This window comes from Geotrypetes seraphini, chromosome 4 (assembly GCF_902459505.1).
Source record: "Geotrypetes seraphini chromosome 4, aGeoSer1.1, whole genome shotgun sequence".
Lineage (NCBI taxonomy): Eukaryota > Metazoa > Chordata > Amphibia > Gymnophiona > Dermophiidae > Geotrypetes > Geotrypetes seraphini.
In genome coordinates, this window is record NC_047087.1 from 264,274,095 (window position 1) to 264,282,432 (window position 8,338).

Sequence of the window (8,338 nt, forward strand, 5' to 3'; positions counted from 1 at the left end):
GGTTTTAACCCACAAGCTTTAAAGTGGGTTAAAACCACGGGCTGTAAAAAAAAGTTTTTAAAAAGTGCCGACGATCGGTGCCGGCAGATGGGAGTGTTCACCCAATCGCCCCCATCTGCATATTGCAGTTTGCTTAATTTGTCGGACCTTCCCGGCAAGTTAGTGAATCTGGCCCAATGTTGTTACTATTTGGGTTTCTTCCAGGTACTTGTGACCTGGATTGGCCAGTGATAGAAACAAGATACTGGGCTAGATATATCTTTAGTCTAAGCCAGTATGGCTATTCTTATATTCTTATGTTATAGCGTCTCCCCTTGCCATCTAACACCTCCCCCCCCCCACACACACACACAATTGTCCAACATCCCTTTATTCCCCTTCTCAGCAACTTCAGTGTGGCCAACACATCCATCTCCATGCTAATGGAGTTTAAAACCCCACCCTTAGCAGTATGCAAGGAGTGAGTCAAGGTGTAATTCAGGAGTCTGGATCTATGCTGCACAAGAGAGAAAGTTTAGGAGGTCGTTTTAGAAAGGATTTTTCATGTGTATGTGTCAGTATCCATGGGTAAAAGATCTTATGCAATTAATTCATGTAAAAGTATGCACTGTGCAATTAGTAGCATAATTGCATGTGACTTTTTACATGAACATGTATGAGATGCAATTTTTGCTGTACACGTTCCAAAATATTGGAATTCGATACCATTGGCACTTAAAAGAATAACTTCAGTAGATAAGTTTAAGGAAAACTTAAAGACCTATGGCCTATATTCACTAAGCAAACCGATCGGTTTGCGACCCCGACCCAATTCACTAACCTTCTGGCCGATCCTGTCCACACCCGATCTGATCAGCGCATGCAAATGAGGGAAATGGCATGCAAATCTAGGAAGGCAGCGATTCACCAATATTTTTCAGGCACACCGACTGGGCTGGCCGATCCGAAACCAAGCGACTGATGAGAACCAGTTGCTCCCTCCTTTCCTGCTCTCTCCCACCCTGAAATATCAGCCCTGTAGCCCTGTAAAAACTCCACTCTCTGCCGCCCTGCTTGCCTCCTGTGTTCAAGTAGCAAGCCTGCTTTCTCTGTCCGCCTCGACTCTCCTGCTCTTTGCCGCCCTTCCCCGTAGTGCAGCCCCACTTTAAAACTACAGGTTCGCACTGTGGGGAAGGGCAGCAGACAGCAGGAGGGTTGGGGCGGGTTTCGTGTTCTGTTATGTAGTTTGACAGTTTCCCCCCCCTTGGCTTTTTTAAAAGAGGCTGCAGCGAGTCCTGTTGGGAGACGAGATCGGGCCCGGCTCAACCCTTGACCATGTCTGCCTTTGCCTGCCATTACTTCCCCAACCCTTCCCCCTTTGTTTTGACCTCGCTGGTGCAGGAGAGTGGCGCATGCACGGATCGCATGTACAGCCATCAATGATGGTCTGCACATGTGTCGTGATCAGTCTTCAGCGATCCGTGGGATCGCTTGTGGGGGTGTTTCCGATTAGGTTATTTGCATGGGGAGCCTTTAGTGAATGGGTTGCCCAGCAAGACTCGGAAATGGATCAGAACCAGATTGGAAGGTAAGGGGACTTTAGTGAATCTAACACTATCTCTTCTTTGACGCATACTCTCAGGTATAATGGGTAGCGCTGTGGAGATCTTGGAAGACAGAAGAATACCACTGTTTTAAAAATTCTTGTTTTGAATAATGTGTGTATTATTTTGTATAACGTATATTTTAAATATGTTTTAGATTGTAAGCCAACTCAAAGGTTTTCACTAGGGTGGGATAGAAAATGTTATTAAGTGTTATATTTATTGTTAATTTGTTTGGATATATTGTTACACTTATTGTATATTTGAAAATGAATAAAGATTTTTTTTTTAAAAAGAAAATGTTAAATAAACTTGGAAACTTTATTTACCGTATTTTCGCGGATATAACGCGCGCGTTATACGTGATTTTACGTACCGCGCATACCCCTCGCGCGTTATATGCCTGAGCGCGGTATAGAAAAGTTTTTAAACATAGTTCCCACCCCGCCCGACGCCCGATTCACCCCCCCAGCAGGACCGCTCGCACCCCCACCCCGAACGACCGCTCGCACGCGCTCCCACCCGCACCCGCATCCACGATCGGAGCAAGAGGGAGCCCAAGCCCTCTTGCCCGGCCGACTCCCCGACGTCCGATACATCCCCCCCCCCGGCAGGACCACTCGCACCCTCACCCCGAAGGACCGCCGACTCCCCAACAATATCGGGCCAGGAGGGAGCCCAAACCCTCCTGGCCACGGCGACCCCCTAACCCCACCCCGCACTACATTACGGGCAGGAGGGATCCCAGGCCCTCCTGCCCTCGACGCAAACCCCCTCCCCCGAACGACCGCCCCCCCCCCAAGAACCTCCGCCCGTCCCCCAGCCGACCCGCGACCCCCCCTGGCCGACCCCCACGACACCCCCACCCGCCTTCCCCGTACCTTTGTGTAGTTGGGCCAGAAGGGAGCCCAAACCCTCCTGGCCACGGCGACCCCCTAACCCCACCCCGCACTACATTACGGGCAGGAGGGATCCCAGGCCCTCCTGCCCTCGACGCAAACCCCCCTCCCCTCCAGCCGACCCGCGACCCCCCTGGCCGACCCCCACGACCCCCCCACCCCCCTTCCCCGTACCTTTGGAAGTTGGCCGGACAGACGGGAGCCAAACCCGCCTGTCCGGCAGGCAGCCAACGAAGGAATGAGGCCGGATTGGCCCATCCGTCCTAAAGCTCCGCCTACTGGTGGGGCCTAAGGCGCGTGGGCCAATCAGAATAGGCCCTGGAGCCTTAGGTCCCACCTGGGGGCGCGGCCTGAGGCACATGGGCCAAACCCGTCCATGTGCCTCAGGCCGCGCCCCCAGGTGGGACCTAAGGCTCCAGGGCCTATTCTGATTGGCCCACGCGCCTTAGGCCCCACCAGTAGGCGGAGCTTTAGGACGGATGGGCCAATCCGGCCTCATTCCTTCGTTGGCTGCCTGCCGGACAGGCGGGTTTGGCTCCCGTCTGTCCGGCCAACTTCCAAAGGTACGGGGAAGGGGGATGGGGGGGTCGTGGGGGTCGGCCAGGGGGGTCGCGGGTCGGCTGGGGGGGAGGGGGGTTTGCGTCGAGGGCAGGAGGGCCTGGGATCCCTCCTGCCCGTAATGTAGTGCGGGGTGGAGTTAGGGGGTCGCCGTGGCCAGGAGGGTTTGGGCTCCCTTCTGGCCCAACTACACAAAGATACGGGGAAGGCGGGTGGGGGTGTCGTGGGGGTCGGCCAGGGGGGTCGCGGGTCGGCTGGGGGACGGGCGGAGGTTCTTGGGGGGGGGCGGTCGTTCGGGGGAGGGGGTTTGCGTCGAGGGCAGGAGGGCCTGGGATCCCTCCTGCCCGTAATGTAGTGCGGGGTGGGGTTAGGGGGTCGCCGTGGCCAGGAGGGTTTGGGCTCCCTCCTGGCCCGATATTGTTGGGGAGTCGGCGGTCCTTCGGGGTGAGGGTGCGAGTGGTCCTGCCGGGGGGGGGGGATGTATCGGACGTCGGGGGGGGCATCAGGCTTTCAGGATGGGGACAGACCTTCAAGGGGGGACAGGACTTCAAGGGAGGACAGTGCAGGAAAGTCAGGGGGGGTGAACGGAGAGTCGGGACAGCGCACGGAAAGTCAGGGCAGTGCACGGAAGTCAGGGGGGGTGAACGGAGAGTCGGGACAGCGCACGGAAAGTCAGGGCGGGCGAAAGGAGAGTCGGGCAGCATGCGCGTTATATGCCTGAGCGCGGTATAGAAAAGTTTTTGTACATATCATCGTGATTTCTGCGCGCTATACCCCTGTGCGCGTTTTACAATGGTGCGCGTTATATCCGCGAAAATACGGTACTTTTTATATTTATGCAATTAAAATAAAATTAACCAAGAAAACAACTTGTACAGAAAAGAAGTAATTTAAGGTACAATAGTAAGATACAGGTACAGGAAGAAGATTACTCCTCAAGTCCACCCTTCCACCTGGGTTTAAAATTACCTCCCTACCCAGAACCTGGGGAAGAGGGGGAGGCCTAGCCATCACAACAAGAGATGCTTTCGAACCCACCATCCTAGCATCAAAATCCTCAACGGCCTCGAAATTCTTTCCTGTAAACTTCAATCGGACCAGCTAGAAGATAGCTTAATCATTACCTTATTTTACATTCCTCCCAAGAAATGTCCCACCGCCAAAGACAATTTCTCTGAATTCCTCCTCACTAACTCAATTAAAGGTCCCTGCAACCTACTGATCGGCGACCTAAACATCCACCTAGACCAGGTCGATCGGAATGACACGAAAGAGTTACTCTCCCTCACCACCTCTCTAGACTTCCCTTGAAAGAACCCACCATAAAGGTCACCAATTTCATCTAGCAACCTTTTCCTCCAAAGACCTACTCCACACCAAGATTCTCTGGGAGCTACCCTCTTGGACAGACACTCTATGGTCAGACCACGGACTTTGCAACCTTCAACTTAACTGGCAAGCAAGACGCCACCCATCTTACCCCAAGCTGAAAAAAAGGACCAAGAAAATGATATCCACCAGAGGCTTTATCAACCCAAATGAATTCTGGTCACACTATGACCTCTCCTCCAACCCAGATCTCGACTCATTCACAGCTGATTCTTGGTCCAGCACAAGCACACATATACTAAACACTATGGCCCCCATTAAAAATAGGAAAATGAGAAACAAAACCACTGACGGTTGGTTCGACCCGGAACTAGAATCAATGAAACGAGAACTACGAAAACTCGAAAGACTATGGCTGAAATCCGGTGAAAGTAAAGACAAAACAAATTGGAGAACAAAATTAAAAGACTATAAAAATCTTATAACATCCAAACGCACCAACTTCTACGCTCTAAAAATCGGCTCCCCTTACCCCGATATCAAAAATCTTTTCAAAATAGTCAACAACCTCTTTGACATTCAGACCCTAACCTGTCCTACCTCTGAATCCCCTCCTCCAGCCAAAGCCCTAGCTGAGTTCTTCAACAGCAAAATCTCCAATCTGAGATCCTCCCTATCGGGCGCCACTGCCAACCATCTGAACTACCTAGTTGCTCAGCCTTCTGACGAACCTTCTCTGGAACAACTTCACAATCCCAACCTGGCAACAATTCTCTACAATGTACTCAAAATACGCCAAATCCCACTGCAAACTAGATGAGTGCCCACCTAAACATAGAAACATAGAAGGTGACTGCAGATAAGGGCCAAGGCCCATCAAGTCTGCCCACATCAATGACCCGGTCACTTTAAAGCCAAGTTACTCACCTGGCTCTCTTCCCTTTTACTATCGGGAACTTTTCCTGAGGACCTAGGCCAAATCCTAATTACCCCGATTGTAAAAAACCCCAAGGAACCCATTAACCTGACATCAAATTATAGACCCATAGCGAACATCCCCTTCTTCACAAAACTAATGGAAGGTCTGGTCAATCAAGACCTAGTAAACTATCTGGACAAATTCAACATTCTAAACGACAACCAGTCAGGATTCCGACCCGGTCACAGCACTGAAACCATTATTGCCTCCCTACTAGATTCCCTCCACTCCCTGTTCAGCCAGGGCACAAGTGCGCTAGTACTCCAGTTCAACTTAAGTAGTGCTTTCGACATAGTCGATCATTCCATCCTCTTAGACTGCTTAGTGTCAATCGGTCTCTCAGGCAATGTTTTAAAATGGTTCCGGGGATTCCTTACAAAAAGGTCATACCAAGTTTACAGCGACAACACACATTCCTCCAGCTGGATAAACGCATGTGGGGTCCTGCAGGGCTCTCCCTTCCCCCCCACTCTGTTCAACATTTACCTGGCTGCACTAGGGAACCTTTTGCAAAACCTGAAAATTAAATTTTACATTTACGCTGACGACATTTCCATAATCTTTCCCCTAACCAGCGTAACTCCAGAGACAAAAAGTCACCTGGCATCCATCCTCAAGCAAATCGAACTATGGATGTCCGACTTCAAATTGAAACTCAACTCAGATAAAACCAAATTCTTCCTGGCCAGTCCAAACGACAAAATCAAAGACTCATCAATCTCCCTAAACGGTCAAATCTTTCCCATCACAGATTCCATAAAAATTCTAGGAGTGACTCTAGACCGCAACCTCACCTTTGAAACTCACACCGACCTACTAGTCAGAAAATGTTTCTCCATCCTATGGAAATTAAAAACCATCAGAAAATACTTCGATGCACCCTCATTCCGCTTACTGGTCCAATCCTCCATCCTGAGCTTACTCGACTACTGCAACATTATCTACCTGGGTTCCTTCAAAAAAAACTATTCAAAGACTACGTATCATCCAAAACTCAGCAATTCGACTGATCTTTGGGCTGAAAAAATGGGAACACATAACTCCCTACTACCAAAAACTCCACTGGCTACCCCTGGAGGCAAGAGTGCTGTTCAAGTTTACCTGCCTCTGCTACAAATCCATCCATGGTTTGGCCCCCTTATACATGGTCCCCCACTTTATCATGGATCGTCCATCCAGACCCACTCGCAAAGCTCATCTCATCAGCCATCCAACTCTAAAGGCCTGCCGTTACAAAAGACACTTGAACGGAACTATAGCCTTCCAAGCAGGTCATCTAAATGACTGGCTGTGCAATATTTTCTCGCGCTCCTCATCCTACCTATACTGCAGAAAATTATTAAAAACTAATCTATTTAACCCGATTTGTAGCCCAAGACCCCCTACCCTACCCTTGCCCCCTAGATCACCTTTTCTCCTTCCTTCCCGCTCACCTTACTCTTAACCCCTTATATTGTACCAGCTCCCCTGCTTACATCTATTAATTGTATCTATTTTGTGGATTGTTTCCATTCACTGATTGTATTTGCTGATTGTACCCTTTCTCTGATTGTACCCATTCGCTGATTGTCCAGCCCTTCTTTATTGTAAACCGCCTCTAACTTCTACAGCTTTGGCGGTATATAAGAAATAAATTATTATTATTATTAATATTATTATACTGGAGAATCAAGTCTTCAAAGGAGAAACTTCAAGAAATACATAAAGAAAAAGAAAAGTATGTACTTGCAGAACTAAGAAGGCTCTAGGCCAGGGATGTCAAAGTCCCTCCTCGAGGGCCGCAATCCAGTCGGGTTTTCAGGATTTTTCCAATGAATCTATTAGCATACAATGAAAGCAGTTTATAAATCTTTCCTGAATTGCTTATGATAATTTCAGATAATCCACATTTTGGATTTGTAGTTGTCATTTCTTTAATAAGACATTAACTATTTTTTCTGCGGCCCTCCAAGTACCTACAAATCCAAAATGTGGGGGTCACAATTTTTCCAATTGTGGGTTATCATTTGCATAGCGATCCCTGTCATAATTAGGAAAAACCTGCCCTTGTAGTGATCCATGGGAGGCTTGATATTAGGGGCATTTTCAAAACACAAAAATTCCAAAACAAACCATCTAAATCGGCACTTGGATGTTTTTCTCATTAAAGCGTCCAAGTGCAGATTTTTGAAACAAAGATTTTAGGGCTCCTTTTATCAAGCCGCGCTAGCGGTTTAACTCGCACTAGCTGCTACCGTCTCCTCTTGAGCAGGCGGTAGTTTTTAGGCCAGTGCGGGGGTTAGCGCGTGATGAAAAGCCACGCACGTTAACCCCGCTAGTGCAGCTTGATAAAAGGAGCCCTTAGATGTATCGCGGGAAGTTCACCTTCCAGGACGTCCAATTCTAAAAGGGCATGTTAGAGGCATGTTTTGTGCGGGATTTGGGCTGGCTGAGACTTGGACATCTTGCGGCAATAATCAAACCTCTTGCAAGATGTCCTGGACGAAACTTACCCCCTGTTTTACTAAGGTGCGCTAACCGATTAGTGCATGCTAATCGAATTAGCGCGTGCTAAACACTAATGCGTCCATAGACTAACATGCATGCGTTAGCATTTAGCGCGCGCTAAATTGATTAGCATGTGCTAATCGGTTAGCACACCTTAGTAAAACAGGGCCTTAGATGTTCTGAGCTAGACCTGTTTTAGAAGCGTCTAAGTGCCACAAAGGTACCCAAAATAACCAGATAACCATTGGACGCATGAAGGTATGAAGCCCCACACTCCCCCAGTGATCACTGACCTCCATCTCAACCCACAAATATCTCAATGAAACAGTACCTGGTATGAGATAGCCTCAAAGAATTTAGATGTCTTTAGCTAGTGAACTACAGAGAGGAGGAGCCAGGCCTACAAGCCACTCTAACCACTACATTTATAATGGAAAGTATGAGCCCTCAAAACCCTACTATACTGCCATACAGGTGCCACCTACAACCATAAGAGCTATTGG